Here is a 17520-nt window from a genome sequence, read left to right on the forward strand (position 1 = left end):
CCCAGGGTAGATTTGAAACCTGGCTGTGTGAAGAACAGTCGAAGGACGCAAGCATGCCTGGTCATGGAAGAGGGGACAGTGGGGACACGGGAGGTGACATCGGGCTGTAAAGGGCTGACACAAAGAAGGGGCTTATGTTTTTCTCCTGTGTGGTTCCACAGGACTGAGCTGGGCTTTGTGGGTCCAAGTTACAGAGAGGGAACCTCTTCTTGAGCTCAAGGGAAACCCTTCCTGCTGCCTGACAATGAAGTACACACAAAAGTAGTGAGTTCTCTGCCAGTGGAAGCTCTCAAGGGGAGACTAGATGGGAACCTGGTGCATTGTCGAGGTGGCGTTTACCTCAAATGGCCCCTTAGAATTTGAGACGAACGTGGTGTGCGTACCCCTCTGTCTGACAATGGTTCTGGTAATTAGGTGCCAGGATGGCCATTGATGTTATCATTCTCAGAAGGGCAGAGCTGCTGCACTGCCCTCTTCTGACTTTGGTGTGCCACAGTCTGAAGTTGCTGAGTGTAGCCTCATGGAGGGCGAGTAGGCTCAACCTCCCTCGTCAACTGACCGATGATGGCGGCTCCTGGAGGCTGCATGAGGGGCGACTTGCTACAGCAGGAGACGTTGCAGTCCACGTAGCCACGTCTTGCAGGACTGGCAACCTGCGGGATATATACCTGCCATCCCCCGTCATCTCCGTTCTTTTTCTAAACAGAAGCCTTTTGGCTCCATTCCTTCCTCTTGCTACAGTTACCCCTGGTCTGTCTCTCCTTTCTCTTCTACTTGTTCTAGACAATGGCTCCTTTCCTCTTCTATGAAATAGGCGTCTCTCGGACCATGTCATTCATAAAAGCAGGGCACTGGGACAGGAGGGGTGAGCTAAAGGAGTCCAGGAATCTCCCTTTCCCTTTCACCTTCCCTTCTGCTATTAGCTGGACTGACGCTGAAACCCTGTGGGGCCTTGTTAAAATGCAAAGACCATCCCATCCCCACCCAGGAGGCAGTTACCCAAGTAACAGCTAGACACAGATTATGTAGTACAGATTGTTTCTTCTAATTCTTTTCCTCTGAGAGTATGGGGGCCTGGGTGAGGAAGTTGAGAAGAAAGAGGGAGAAGTCAGGGTCTAAGGCAGGGCAGGGAAGGGAGCCATGAGAGCTGGGAACTTCCAGACCTGTAAACTGTCTCATTTGGAAGGGGCCTTGGTAGTCTGGTCCGACTTCCTCTCTGTGTAGATGCAGAAACCAAGGACCCCAGAGGCAAACAGGTTTGACCAATGTCATGGGTGACAAAGGCACACTCCCATCTTTAGGAGTCCTTGAAGGTTTCTGCCCAAGGGTCTTCCCAGGGTAGAAGTGAGTTTCCTCAAGTTGGAAAACTTGGGTACGTTGTGGTCACTGCAGAATGACAGAAAGCAACATAGGGCTATATCTTGACTTGAAACTGTGTCAGGGCTAATCAGTGCTCCTTCTCTGGTTCATGTATTTTGGAGAAAAACAAATGGATAGCCATTTCCTCCTTCATAGCAAGTGTAGGAAACACTAAAGAATGCTCTTGAGTTTCTATCTCTGGATGGCAGATCTTATGTTACACATCTTCTCAGGCCCTTATCTTCAATATTTTTGCCTGTAGGATTCCTGGCACAAAGTAGGTACTTCCCACATGCTTTCAAAGTAGGCTAAAAATCCACCCCTCCCACTTGTGGGGTGTGTGTGGTGGGGAGAGGAGATACAGATATTGAGATCCTGGAAGACATTGCCTACTATTCTATGGATTCATTATGCATCTCATAATAGAACTTCTCAGACAAATGGCAGAGGTTGGGACCATTTACTGCTCATTCCAAGGACTTAGTCGAACAACAGTGAGGTGTCCTTGCTCGTCTAGGGCTAAAGTTGTCCTGTATAACCATATCACCACCAACCAGGGCAGAGACTCGAAATGGTCCTGTAATCCCTTTCTCCTTTCGGGGAGATTGTCAGTGTGTTTTTTTCTTTTTCAACACTTTCAAAATCGCAGTTGTTTATAGTAACTAGAGATGGCAGAACCTGGCTGAAGGGGGAAGGCTGAGTTTTATCTAACCCCTAATTTAGTTCTCTTAAGTTTGTCCAAGTTCCTGAGACGCTTTCCCCCTGTAAGTTAAACCATTGTTTGTCAAGGGAAATATAAATTAAGAGCTCTATTTTGTGAGTTAAATGGAAATTTGGTCCAGGGAAGCAGACTTTTGCTATGCTCCTCTGATCTCCAATATAACATAGGAACTGGAGGCAGTGTATGACTTAGACCTGATGAATTCTGGAGGAATCCAAAACTCAAGGAATGTGGGAGTTATGCAGAGCCAGGAACCCAGCCTAAATTTGACTCATCAGAGCTTTTAATAATCAGGTCGGAAATTCCATGGCATTATTGAAAGGAGCAAATCTCTTTCCCTTTACACAAAATGGATTCTGAAACTATCCATAGTCTTGAATTGGACTCCTGGATGGATGAGCCAAATGCTATGCCCGGATCAGGAACAGTGACGCCATGGTCATCCCCGTGTTTATTGTAGAAGGGGAGCTAAACTTCTAGGACTACGTGAACTGTCCAATTATGGATTGCTGGATTGTATGATTTGGAAAACACACAATTAAGGGGATAACTCTGGCCAAACCTGAGTTTGTAAAACTGGTATAGAGCCAATAAGAAGTAACACAAACCTTCTTCAATTTCTCTTTGCAGGGCTAGAAATGATTTGCAAGCTTTGAGTCTCTACAGTGAAAGGCAAAGATATTGGAAATCATGTGGTTTAATGGACATTCACAAAGCACTACATTCCAACTTCAGCACCTCCCCAATCTGGTGACCAAGCCAATAAGCCAGTATTTCCCATGGTTACCTTCACAGACCTCAGAAAACATTAAAAACAGATGATGAGCAAAACTACTACAAAGTAGTAACAGGCTGAAAACAACAGCCCTATTTAGCTAAATTATTAAAAGCCACCACAGATAATTCAAATAAGTCCCCCTGGGATAGTATTTCTCAAGAGTGGTCAGTGGCTGACCACCATTTAAAAAACACACTTGGGGTTAAAATGCAGATGTCAGGACTCTACTTCCAAATCCACAGGTTTCTGGCAGGATGGGAGGGCTGTACCCAGGGGTCTGCATTTTGAACAAAACGTGGCCACAGACTGGATGGATGGTCAACTTTGCACATACATGTACTAAGATTTTTTACATACGGTAGGTGCCGTTGTGAGTAACCAATACAGCTTGTTTTCAGAGAAGTGCTGACTTGACGTCGCTGTGGGTTTTTGATGTACTCTCTCAATCAATAGATCTTAATCATAAGGCATTGGTTGCTGAAATTTCTTGGCTTTAAAACATGATAGTCACGCTTAGAAAAAGTCGGGAGCCACACTCTAGAAGAAGTAAGTGTTCAGGTGCATAATATTGACAGCAGCATCCTTCTGAGACGACAGATGGGTTCAGAGGAATGGACACTCACTGGAGGCTTCCCACGTGCTCAACACCGAGCTTCCCCGCTATTGACGTGGCTGGGCTCCAGTGCAGGTCGGAGAGTTTGAAGTTCAACTTCTTATCTACAGCTATCTTCTGGGAGAGAGGAGAGCAGGAATGTTCTGACCTTATGGGGAGGATTGATACCACGAGGGCGAGCAGGGAAAGGACTATAGAAGCCAGAGATATTTAGATTTAAGGGGCCTCAATATTTTGCAAAGGCTTGCTCTGCCCATAGATCTCAAATACACGTTACCTGGCTGTGGCCCTCGGCCCACGGCTGTGATCATGCATGTTATGGCAGGAGCTCCGGGCTGGGCTGGAATTAAGGAGGTGGGAGGAGGTCTGGGGCTGGCAGAAGCACTTCTCCTGAGTGATCCGAGGCCTGGAGAATTATGACTCGGGGATGAGGTGGAAATTGGCACCTCATGGCTTTGTGAGCCTCTTCTGACTCGTGCCTTCCCCTTTCAGGACGCCAAGTTGCAAGATTAGCTCTATTGCTTTGGGGCTGGACTTGGGGTTTGGAAAACTGGTGACTCCTTAGTGTCACAGCCCTACCGCACCCTCTCCCCACTGCCCTCTGTGTTGACCACCCAGCCTGCACATACTACCTCCCACTCCCGGGACAGCCCTGTGGCCTGACCTCTGAAGCAGAGGGCTGGGGAGTCCTGGGGGCAGTCCCGAGGTTACCTCAGGACACATCTCTCCAATGCTGTCCTCTGGGGCTTGTGTGAGGAAGTCAGGGGTCCCTTCCAACTCGGCTCTTCCTCCAGCTCACCGAGCACACGGATGTGTCATAACTCAGCAGGAGCGATTTCGGAGAAACAAAGCATCTATACCGGTCAGATTAATTTGTCACTGTTTTTTAAGAGCTGAAAATGGCTATTTTCTACAGTCCTTCTCTTAATGCTAGGGGTATTGAAAGTTCATCACCTCTTTTTCTGGGTATTTATAAACACAGCAGAAACGTTCCAAGATATTAACTGACTTCTCCCCTCCAATATGTACTCCATCCATCCCCCTGGCCCCTACGTCTGTATGTGCATGTACGTTCGGGGCGTGCACACACACACGTTCATGCATACACACATGTACAGGCACACACATCCTTTTCGACCCAGTGGAATGTTCCCAGGGCAAGGTAAGGCTAATGCAGTTCCGGAGAACAGAAACAAAGGTTCTCTGTGGCTTTAGTCTTTTTTTTATTATTGAGCTATAATTGACCTATAACATTCTAGTAGTTTTGGGTGTACAACTCAGTGATTCAATATTTGTATACACTGCAAAATGATCGCCAGAATAAGTCTAGTTACCTCCCATCGCCACAAAGCCCACAACCTTAAGGAAATGGAGAAGAGGGGACACAAAGCATTGTAAAAAAATTCCTGGGGGAACCGCCGTCAGAAAATATCCCCCCCCCCCCCCCCCACCACCACCACAGACAGACGTGGAGAAGAAAATGGACAGGAAAGTAATGAGGTTTTTTACCTTTGCTGGATGCCAGAAAGAGAAGCCCTGCTTCTGAGACAGAACCTCAGGTTGGGAATGTCTATGCTGTGAATCTAGCAGCAAGTGCCCTACGGATGCTTCCAGGCCTCAGTATAGCACACAGGCAGCAGAAAGGGGGTACATCCGCAGATTGCAGAATGGGAAGTCTCTGGGCCTGAATAGGCAGGTACTAGGAGCAAAAGACAACGCAGAAGCGATCTGCTTGAACTGATGGCCAGTGGTGACCAGGTATGCAAAGAGTATCTCTGTTGACGCTCATATGGATAGATGGTTTGAGGTCTGATGGGCCTCGGTCCTCTGTGAGCCCCAAAGTTAGTCCCTGCCTTAGGGCAAGGATTCTTGACAGGATTGTGTGCAAACGCATCAGAATAACACCTGAAACCATAAATTCAGTTGCTATCCCCCCAAAGGAGTCCATGTGCTGTGCTTGGCCCTGAGGTTCAGCAGAGCTGGTGGCCACTCAGTCCGTGTGTCTTTATTGAACACTTGTGATGCTTACTGGAGCCCTTTTCAGGCTTGGAGGAGACTCCATAGTCACTTAGGGTTGAGGCCCCTTTTACTGCAGCAAACTTCAGAGTCAGGGCCAAGGAAAGGGTATGTTAATGTGTCCTAGTCACGATATTTTCTTTTGAATCTGCGTGACTTGGAAAAACGTGAGTGAGGACAGATGAGAAAGGCAGAGAGAAATATAACATCTGAATATTTCTGGGTTCACTCATTCTGCCGTAAAATACTCAGAGCCATAAATGAACGTTTATGCTAATCCTTTCGTCTTTTATTTGATTCCTCAGATGTGTTCCTTCTAAAAAAGCAATTTCGAAGGTGGGGAGGGGTAATCAATTTATGCCATTGTAATGTGGGCATCTTCCCCAGAAGTCTAGGAAATGTCTTGCAGATTTCAAAGGCTTCTTAACCTTTTCTGACATTTAAAAGCAAACAGAAACTCTGCCAGATAAAAGTGAGCTGAAAACAACGGTCAAGTTGATGTCCAACTGGAAGGAGCCTGGTTCCTCCAAATTCCTTCCCTTTTACACACAGTCCATTATGAAATGGCACCCCAGAACACTGATATTTCTCTCTTAAAACACACACACACACACACACACACACACACACACACACGCACACACACACACATTAAAATTGTTTATTGTGGCTAAAATAAGCCCAGGGCAGACTGTCAACAGAGCATTGTCCAAATAATGTTTTATCCTGTTTTTTATCATTAGGGTTTTAAGGGTGGGATTTCAAAACTGGGAGGATTAGAACAGGGCAGTTGAGAAATTTACAGCTGAGTACAGACTATCTCTCTCTCACGGACTTGCTCGCTACCCCCTCCCTCCCCATGTCTTTAACAAGTTAGCAGCATGTGGCTTGCCCTTGTTCCAGCAGCGATTATTAAAATAGAAAACACCTTTGGCCATAAACACAAGTGAAAATTGAAACACGCTCCTGAAAGTTTATTATTTTTTGCTTCAATAACTTCACCCTACATGGAGAACTTTATTTGCCTCGGGAGGTCTTCGGGTTAGGTAATGAAAAAACATGGGGGGTTAGGGGATCCCAAGCCATCAGGGTTGGGAGGCAGCTGGGGGTGGCCTGCATCTTGGCCTTGGGCCTTGGGCGCTGCTCAGGCGTGGAGGCTTTCACGTGCTGGAGCCCGCTTCCCTGCTCTCTCTCTCCTTGGGGCTACCCTGCCTTTAGGGTCATGTCCGGGGAGCTGGGCACTGAGCTGGTTTGAAGCCAGTCTGCCCCTCTGCTGGCTTTCTGGCCCTGCTTTCGAGTCATCTGGCTGATTCTATAGGCTTCCTGCAGCTTTGCTTTGACTTAAGGCACTGTTAGCCCCTGACTGGAATCTTCCACACTTCCAAACTCAAAAGGGATATGGGAGGGGGTGGGAGAGCAGATATTGAGGGGACGAGGAAGAGACACAGGAATGAGAGGAGAGGCCCGCAATCGAAGAGGAGTAGTTGAATTGGGATAGCTGACTTCTGAGAAGAGACTTGACTATGATACCTGATAATGATCTTTATTTCTACAGAAAGAGAAAAAAATATTTGAAATACAAGAGGTGGACCTTACTTTATGCAAGAGAGAAATAAACTTCTCCATTTACATGACAGTTATTTCAGTTTTCTTGTCTCTTGGAGCCAGACCTGGTCCAATATGTGTAGTTGCCCATTCCAGGGTATAGACTCTCACCCAGAGACCGAACACAAAGTTTGAGGGTAAGCCTTCTAGGAGCAGTGTGATAATTCTACTCCGTAACATTCTTGGGGACCAGGGCTCCAAAGAGCTCATCACTCCACCATCCTTGGAATATGGCCCTTGTCATGATGGCCCAAGATGGGATCGTCCGTATTCAAGGCAACAGATGGAGAAAGGGATGGTAAAGAATGGGCCACAGGGGCAGGCCATCTGTCTCCTAAGGAGTGTTCCAAGGAACTGTTACATGACACTCAGCTTATATTCTACCAGCAAGAAGTTAGCCCCTTGGCCACACTTAATTGTAAAGGAGGCTGGAAAGCTCATCTTTATTATGAGTACCAATATGCTCAGCTAAACGTCTTATTATTAATGAAGAAAGAAAGAAAAGTGACTAGAGAACACAAGCAGCCTCTGCCACCATAGTTAATAGAAGTCCAGTCCTTGCCTGTCTTATTCACCTGTGTTGGGTTCGTCATTGTGTTCTTTCCGTTGTTCTGTGAATCGATGTCTTCATCATTTCCTCATTCGTCTGATCTCTGACTTTTTGTTAGCGTTGCTCCCCTGTGCTTTCACGTGGATTACTATTCTTTGTCCCATCAAAATCTTCCTTGAGGCAACTTTGCATGAAACCTGCCAACCTTATGCTGGAGACTCAGAACTCAGAGCAAATAATATGAGGAGAAAGATGTCAAGCATATTGACCCTTTTTGTAGCTTTACCAGTTTTTTTTTAAGGATCTGAGCACAGGAGTATGTGTCATTTTACATAGCTTATTTTGTACTCATCAGTGTGGTATAAACCCAGCTAGCCTCTCAAAGTCTTCCTAGGAATGGATTGAGACCAGACTCTCCTTTGGATTCTATCTGGCTCAGGAACTGGGGTTTCGTTTCCCTGGGGTGTTGCATGGTCTCAGCCCCTCATCCTGAGTAGCATGACTCATACCCCATCAAATATCCCTTTTACTTGGTCGTACTCTCCTGCTGCTTCTCTCCTGTCCATGTGAGGCGTTTCTGGCTGCATCCCTTTCCAGCATAATTAAATCCAGTAGGCCTTCCAGTTGACCTCATGAGTGTGAGTTAAGCCCATTTATGAAATATGAAATGATCCCAAATGCTCATGATCCAGCTTTCCCAGGGGGCTGTGGAGGCGGGTCATATGTTAAGAGCTTCCTGCTGGAGATGCTGCAGGGAAGACAGATGTGGCGTCCCTGGAGATGAACAGTGCCTTCCATGGACTGAGTTCTGGTCGTGATGGTTCTCAGTGTTCCCCAAGAGCCCTCTATCATCTCCCTGTCTCACTTCTCTTTCCACTTGAGGGTACGTGCTCTTACTTTGAACAAGTGAGAAAAGCCAAGATCATGTCATGTCATTCTGGGCTAAGTGGTTTGTTACTGAACTCTTCATTTTGATCTGAGGTGATGGGACAGAATTAAACTAACTGATCTAGATGCACTTGAAGTCCTTGCTTGCATGCCTTGGTCAAAGGCATGGGCAAATTCTATCCAAGATTCAAGGTTACCTTGGCTTCAAGAAAGAAATGGAAGAAAGAATGAATGACTCAAGGTACATCAGCTCCATTGGGGAAATAGAGTTCAAAGACCCTGGCACATAAGGGATAGTTGGTACACAGAGGCAGTCATGAGGTATATCAGAGACAAGGCCTGGGAAAAGTCAACATCACCCATTACTTGGCTCTCCTTTTGTAGAGAAGAGACTTCTGCTCCCTCCTAGGGGAGGGAGCAGAATTGGAGGGACACTTCTAGCACCTCTTTGCATAACCCTCACCTACTGCTTGTCCCCTCTTCCTGACAAGCAAGGAAGGAGAATGACTCATTGATTAGTGAGATCATGTCCAAGGTCACTGCTTTTGGTGGCCCTTCTCTCATGGTAACTGGCTCAAAATTTGTTCTGCCTTCTCTACTATTCCCAAGATAGATCCTTGTATGTATATTATGGGGGGTGGGAGAAGGTTGTAGAAAGGAAATTTCCTATAGAACTTTCTGAACCAAAGAAGGTTTGAGTCACGTCCTCCAACACAGTAAACCAGAACTCCTCTATTTGGGGGCAGGGAAACAAAGCTAATGCTTCCTTTGATCCTCATCTGAGTCCTGGTTTCAATTTTGTAGGAACCTGGGGGTGGGGGAAAGAAGGCATGACAATAATTGGCTGTATGCCTGGCCTGCAGGCCCCACTCCTAAAAGGCCCTCCTGGCATAGGGCTTCTGTTGAATGTTTCTCCTTCACTCCAGGATAATTCTGTCATCTTCTGTTGTACTTATGAGTCGATAGGGAGGGCAGTAAGAGGAGGAGTGAAGGTCAAGAAAGGTAATGTAGACTGGGAAAGTTTTGTGTGACAAAAAGGTGAATGTGAGAGTACACAGAAGTGTGTTGAGAAGTCAACACTTCGTCTTCTGTCAGTCCTGCACTTGAATCCTGATCTCACTTCCTTCTAGCTGTGTGGCCTTACAAAACTTCTCAGACTTCTCTGTGCCCCAATTCTCCAAGCTGTAAAATGGGTAAATTATGGTGCCTACTCCACGGGATTGTTTTGAGGATGAAGTAAATTATCTAGGGTCAAATGCATAGAAGGTATTGGGTAAGTGTTGGCCATCACCACTGCTGTCATCATAGTCACCCTCCCCACTGTCACAGCCATCATGAACGTGGCATTCCTAGACAAGGCTTAGGTCTGACTTAGCTGGGAAATAAGACTCAGGTCTTAGGCTTTGAAGGAGTTGCAGGGATAGTGTCAAGGTTCAGGACCAAGAAGTGACATACTTGAGTTCCAGTCCCAGGGTTTGACCTTTGGCGGTGATTCCCTCTCCCAGTCTCATTTTACATAGTTGTAAATAAGGAGTTCGGTGTTCAGTGACTCCCAGATGCTTGTCTAGAGACTGGGGCTGGGTTCGGCAACCGAGACTTACCTGGGAGCTTGTTACCAATGCAGATTTCCTGCCCACCCCCCTCATATTCTTATTAGGTGGGTCTGGGTGGCTCCAGAGCCTGGATTCTTACAAAGTTTATGCTGGGATCCTCCTGTACTGCGCTTGCAATTGGGAATCACGGCCCCAGGGCATCATGAGTCCTAAGCTCTTAAGTGCTCTGGTTGTGTTGCAAGATGCATGTGAAGGGATGGAAGGAGGGGGTGATTTGAAAAACAAGTGACGGAGTAGAAGTCAGTTGGCAGAAACTTAGCGAAGGATTATCCTTTACCATTTTGCTCATGCAAAAACCAAGGGTTTCAGCCCAAATGCATAACAGACCTCAATTCTGCATTTTGCCAGAGCCAGCCTGACCCATTATCCTCTGTTCTGACACACAGAGCCAGGAACTGTTGTTACTGCCAACACCAGGTCCCCGGAGGAAGAGGAACTGCCCTAGATAAGCACGAGGAATCATCTTCCCAAGGCCCGTTCCCAACATCTCCCTGTCCCTTGGCCAAACGTTCATTTGATTAACTGGGATCTTTGGCGACCAGGATCAACAAAGAGCATCCATCTTGTCACTCTAACATGGGGTGAGGCTGTTCTCAAACTCTCCCATCTCTGACTCTCTTTCCTTGGCAAACAAGATGGCTTTGCTGTAATCCCACAGTGTCTTTCTCTTTAATCCAAAGAATGAAACAGAAAAACAACAAAACAAAAAAAATGGTTCCTTCCACCATATAAACTGGAACCTCTTTCATCCATTGAATGACATGGTTTCTTGCTTCTTCCCTTCACCATGGGGACAGGGTGGAGCCCACATTCCCTTGAGGAACCCAAGGTCACGACATTCATGGTGAACAAACTGCAGCCTCTAGAATGCATTTCCAATTAACACACACAAAGCGTTTCCTACTGTCTCTTAAATTATGGTTCTATATTTATCACTGCCAGACCCTCCCTCCCTTCCCAGCTCCCCCCCCCTCCAAGGTCCCCGCTCTCCCTTTAATCATTTGCAGAAGTGTTTCCATTCTTTCTTTCCATTTTCAGAACCGATTTTGTTATAAGTCGAATGTAATTGTTGCTAACATTTTGATTTCCCTGTTCAGTGAGATTTACATGACACTGAGGTTTTGTGATATAATTCCTCATTTGCTTCCAAGTTTTCTGTTGGGCGTTTAATCTGTGCAGAATTTCATTACTGTCTGATTTACTGTGGCCTCAACATAAGGAAAGACTTTTCAAATGTCAACATTTTCCCTCTTTCCCTTCCTTTCTCTCTCTGTCATCCTTCTACACACACGCACACACACACACACACACACACACACACACACACACACACTCACACATGCATGTTCATGTACACTTTTCTCTCTCTCTTCTTCCTCTCCTCTTTTCTCCTGTCCCCTCCCTACCTCTCCCCCTCTGTCTCTCTCCCACGTCTTCTGTCCATATCCCCCCTCCCTCCATTGTTTTTGAGTTTCAAGGTTCACATCTGATGGACTGACATCTTGGCTTTGTCTGCCATTCCCAGTCATTCCTCAGAGAGCTCCTGTGAGCACACGTAGGGGTCTACTCTCTGGGAGACGAGGGAGCCTCTCCTGTTAGGGGAGTTATATGGGAGATCTACACAATTGGCCCTAAAGTCCTGTTGAATCCCAAGACCTAAATTATGGTTCTGTATTTATGACAAGGGTCTGGCTCTGAGACTACTGGAAGATGTAGATGGGCCTTGGCTTCCTAAGGGGACAGAATCAGGAAAAACTTAGGGAAATGTTTTTTTTTTGCATAATAGTTACATAATGGTAAACCTATAGCATGTGCACGCATGTGCGTGTGTGTATGTATTTGTGTGTGTGGAGAGAAAGAGAGAGAGAAAGAATTCCCGTCAGGCAGCAAGACTCTGCCTCTGCTTCTTATCCCTGTCTACCCATCAGACCCTTGGAAGGTAAATGCAGATCTTCACAGAGGTAGGGATTTTCGCAGAGGTAGGGAATTGAGCTCCTCAACCCTACCCAAAGGTTAATTTTTGTCAGCCATGTTTCGTTTCAAGGCCCTTTGTCCTTTTAACTGTTTTCCTAATACTCTTTTCCCTGCTTTTTAGTGACTTTCTCCCCTCATTTAAACCCATTTGCCTTGTCCTTCTTTCTCTTCCTTTTTCCTCCACTTCGACCATTTCTGTTGTGACTTACCTCTACCTCCTCACTTGTCAAAATTTACCCATTCTTTGGGGCTTAACTGTCCTGAGTCCCAGGGCTTCTTTCTTTTTTCGTGGTGTGACTGGGGGACTAAGAAGTTGATGGGTTGCATTTTCATGCTTTAATAAATGCAGACAGACCTGGAGAAGCATTCTGGCTGGTGGGAAGTCTGGGCCTGTAGAAAGCCCACCACTAGTTACATTTTGCTCAAAATATTCAGAGGGCATCTTGCCTTATTAAACCAGGGAGGCAAAAATCATTCTTGTGTCTACAAATCTCCAGTGGGTAGCCAGAGAAGGAAAGGCCCACCCAGAATCTCCCAACTGAGTATTTAAAACAATTTTTTTAATGTTTATTTACTTTTTTAGACACAGAACGAGAGAGAGAGAGAGAGAGAGAGAGAGAGAGAGAGAGAGAGAAATCAGGTGAGGGGCAGAGAGAGAGGGAGACACAGAATCCAAAGCAGGCTCCAGGCTCTGAGCTGTCAGCACAGAGCCCGACGTGGGGCTTGAACTCACGAACTGTGAGATCACAACCTGGACCGAAGTCGGACCCTTAACTGCCTGAGGCCCCCCCCCACCCCACCCAGGCAACCCTCCCACATGATTATTAAGAGACCATTTTGCTATAGTTTTCTTTTGCTTTCTTAAGACCTTAGGATTCTTACCTGCACCCTTGTTTGTTGAAGTTGGTGGGTGCCTGCTGTGTTCCTCCCTCATTGACGTTCCCACTACCTACTTGATGTATCTGTTGGATTTCACTGAATTCCCGGCTTCAGGGAATGAACATGAGAGAACTCATTTTTTGTTTTTAACTCTTGGGACACCTGTGTCTTAAGCTACATAATCTGGGCTAACCTGAATGATTCAGGAATGCCAGAAGCCAGGAGAATTAAAAATCCGGTTCCTCCGTTATGGGGTTACTATTGGCCTGAGGAAGCCCCTACATTTCTAACTTGAACCAGGGCCTACTTGGTAATTAGTTGGGAAGAACCCCCAAATTAGGTCAATTTTCAGTTGACCTATTGTGGTGGTTTTATACTGTGTCTGCAAATAGTTACTTGGCATTCCTCCTATCAAAAGTTGGAGCCCTTTTGAGGAGGGGACAGGCTCTGTGACTGCAGTGACAAATACGATATGGCATATGTTATGCTGTTGACTCCTAGGCCGGGGTTATACACAGTGATTTGGCTTGTGTCTGGGTCTCTCCTAGGACACTCACCCTGGAAACCTAGACATCGTGTTCTGAGTAAGCCGCGTGAAGGGGACACATGTAGAGTTCTGGCCCCAGCCTCATCTCATGTCGAGCTGATGGCCAGCATCAACAGCTAGACACAAGAGTAAACAAGTCTTCAGATGATCATAACCTTCCAGCTGCCCCAGCCGATGTCCAGTAGAGCATAAATGAGCTGTCCTCACTGTGACCTATTCACATTTCAGATTCACAAGCAAAATATGTGTGGTTGTTATTTTAAGCCACTAAGTTTTGGGGTGATGTGTCACACATCAGTAACGGGAAAAGTTACCCCCCTGTACCTCTTCCTTCCCAACAGATGTAAGTACTTGCACATTTTCTGAAATCCCTGGCTCTGTCCTAAGACACTCCTTCCCGAGTATTTGAGTTCTAAAATGACACAGTTCCATGAATTGATCCCATGAACTAGGTCCTGATGTGGGAGTGAGTTTACCTGTCCCCACCAGTAATGAGCTTTGCAATTATGCTGCTAGCCCAGGGAATGAGTTTCCTTAAATGCAAAAATGAGGGGGTTGAGCTAAATGATCCCGAAAGCTCCTTCCAGTTCAGTTTTCTCTCCTTCCCTGTGGATGGCCTCTGTCACCAAGGGGGAGCTTGTTTTATTGAAGGTCAGCTGCAAATGACTGAAGATGACTTTGCTCACGTGACTTCTCTTTGCAAAACTCATTGGCCATTTAATGGCTGCTTCCAGTGCCTTCCTCCAAAGGAACGAGGGATGGGACAGTTTAGGGAAAGGTGGCTCTGCACTAGACGAGGGCATGAGTCCTGATCTGACTGCTACCAGATGCTTGGGACTACATTTGACGAAATTGGTTTCGTCGTTGGCTCCCCTCTTCCTTAGGTACAGCCTGAGATAGGTGACTCCAAGGATTCCCTGTCTAGCACAGAAGGCTGATATTCCTGGGCCACGAATGTCCAATGAGGACCTGGAGGGTGGATGTCACACCTCCATTTAGAGACAGTGCGGATCTCTGAAATGCCCCGGATTCTGGACTTCTTCCTAGTCCCATTGAAAACGAGTAGTGTTTCTCCCCTTCCTGCCGAAGCAGGAGGCAACTTGTCATCAGTGAGGAAACCCCGTGAGAAGAGTTCATGTCCAGAGAGCAGTTGTTCCTTAGTCCGTTTCCCCTGAGAAACAATGAACTGGCTCAAAGAGATGGGGAGTGGGCCAAAGTATGTTGTGAAACCAAAAGCAAAAGGAGAAAAAAATTGCTGGAAAAATAATAAAAAGGGTTGGAACTCTTATAAAAGCCCAGACCAACAGTGGTAATTCTGAAGTGTAGGATTTGATTACATCGGCTCATAAAGGATTTAGTTCTGAGCATGAACTATTAACCACACCCTTCTCCCCTTGCCTCGGTTTGCCCAGGCAGACCACGGGTGCTGCCCTACCACCTCTGGTCCCGCCTTGAATCTGAGGTCTTTCCTTCACAGTGATCCTGAAGGCGATAATTGCTCTGAATTTACTAGCCCCCAAATGCCAGATTCTTAGTCTGGGCCTAGAGACTCCCCTGACTGAACAGCCGGATCTCCAGGTTGTCCTATCATGGACACTCTTGCCGAATCCAGGACCCCTTGCCTCCTCTGTGAAGTCTTGGCTCATGCTTCAACCTGTGGAGGTGTCTGGAATCCTTGAGTTCGTCGGACACTCTATTGTTCTCTGCATCCGTTCTTTAGTGGTCTACATTGTAATAGAAATAATAAATAAATAATAAGCAAATAACTGGAAGAATAAATGCGTGTCTATGGCTTAAGAAAGGGTACAAATGGATGTGTGTGTGCACGTGTGAGTGTGTGTGTGTGTGTGTGTGTGTGAGTCCTTCCAAGGCTATTCCGTGACAATATAAATATATACACAGTGAGACAGAGAGTACATCTGGGGGAGGGAAGAGAAGTGAATGAGTTCTCTTGTGCCTAAATGGTAGCCTACTATATTTACTGTTTTGCACTTTAGCTTTTTTTTTTATTTAACCATATATTTGGGAGATCATTTGTTATCAGCACGCTTATAGCTACCTCAGTCTTAGAATGGTTGCATTTTTCTTAGTGCAAGGAAACACCATCTCCATGATACTACCCCCCCCCTCCCCCAGTGCTGGGTTTTCATATCATTTCTGTGTTCTAGTCACAATAAACCATAAAGGCCTTCCTTGCTCTAGTCTAGTCTGTAAGCTCATTGGTGGCCAGGCCCAGAGTTCATTCTTTTCTTCCTATGTCCCCCAAACCTGCAATCCAGCATTTGTCAAAAATGCCATCCTTTTGGAATTTATTCGTTTATAGCATTTCCATGCTATCTTGTAACCATAAGTCTTTTCTACTCTTTCAATGGTTATATGAATCCTAAAAACCAATAGCCAGTATTTGCAAAATATTATTTACTCCAGAGCTGATAGTGTAGCTGATAGCTGACCTGCACAGAAAGAAGTTGTCTTTGCCACTTAAAAGAAAATTCTTCAAGGATCAAGATCAAAGACCTGATTAAAAAAAAGGTGGAACCCAAGTAAAGAACCCTGGGTTTTCTCTAAGATAGATAACAAGGGGAGAAGGAGTATATAGTGTAGGAAAATGACCAGCCCAAAGGCCACCCTTGTTGGCTGTTCAGAGGACTATGGGAAACAGAAATGAGGACAGAGAAAGGGGAGGGGGGTGCTGAGCAGAAGATGGGGTGGTGGGTGGAGACCAGGACAAAAACATCCAAAGTCTCCAGACAGAATGGAGTTTGAAGGCAGGGAAACATCTCCCCTGCCTCTTGGAGGGGCTCCTTTGAAAATCACCAGCCTGTAGGTGGCCACATCAAAGTGATGTTGCTCGTGCCCCAAGGTTTGGGAGCGGGAAGGCTGGATTCAGTTCTGTCAAACTGCCCTGGTGTCTGTGCGGTACGAGCAGGATGTGAACATCCCAGCCTGCGAGCAGGAGTAAGAAGTTGGCTAAGAGACGGAAAAGGAGCTCACTGAGGGGACGGGAGTGGAGTTCTGGAGCAGCTTTGGAAAGGGTTGCCTGGGCTAGAACCAGAAAAGTTCCAGTCCCACAGAACAGTGGGAGCACCGACTGAGCAGGTCAACCAGAGAGGGCTCCGGGGCTGAAAGAGAGATTGAACCATGAGTTCTGCCAGCCAAAGCCAGGAGATTGCCCAAGGATAGAATAATCTTCCTAAGTGGTTCTGCTCGGGGGTAATGGTCAACAAGGATCCTGAGGATGCTGTGTGGATCCAGGAAACCCTTCTCTCCCCACTGCTGTGAGGACACAGTAAGCCACTCTCATATGCCAAGAAGCTATGCTGCGAAAGGAAAGGGCAGGAGATTTACAAAGTCAGATTCTGAGAACATGCGCGTTTCACCTAAAAGCACTGTTTAAATTATTGCATTTGACTGAAATCACCCAATTGAATTACATTTACTTTTTTTATTTTCTCAGCACATGTGGGCGTCTGGGGAGGATCATATCAGTTATAGAGACATGAAAAAGCCACACTCTCTCTGCACATCTGGGTGTAGCATGAGACTCCGACCCTGAGAGGTCTGGGCTGTTATTAGATACCTCTTTTTTGTAACCACCCAGAGTAGAAATTTCTGGCAAACATCCTCTGGCCTAAGAAGGCCTGTGCTGTCCTATAACAAATCTGATATTATTCACAGTCATGGGGGACAGGGAGAGGCTGGATCATTGAAGCTTCTAACAATAATTCAAAATTCTCGTTTTTGCTGAGCGTTGACCATTGACCAAATTTTCCAGTTGCTTCAAGGCTGCCAAATGGACTGATTTGAACTGCATCTCTTTATTGATTTCTATCAGAAGAGTAAAGAATTTGTGAAATAATTAAATGTGATCTTAAATCCTTCTGGTTGCTGGGTTTGGGCATGGAGGGGGGGGCTGGGGCTGGGGCTGGGGTGGGTCTCCAGGTCACTCCAGGACAGCCCTAGGGGTTTCTCTCGAG

The sequence above is a fragment of the Neofelis nebulosa genome, chromosome 2 (assembly GCF_028018385.1).
Source record: "Neofelis nebulosa isolate mNeoNeb1 chromosome 2, mNeoNeb1.pri, whole genome shotgun sequence".
Classification (NCBI taxonomy): domain Eukaryota; kingdom Metazoa; phylum Chordata; class Mammalia; order Carnivora; family Felidae; genus Neofelis; species Neofelis nebulosa.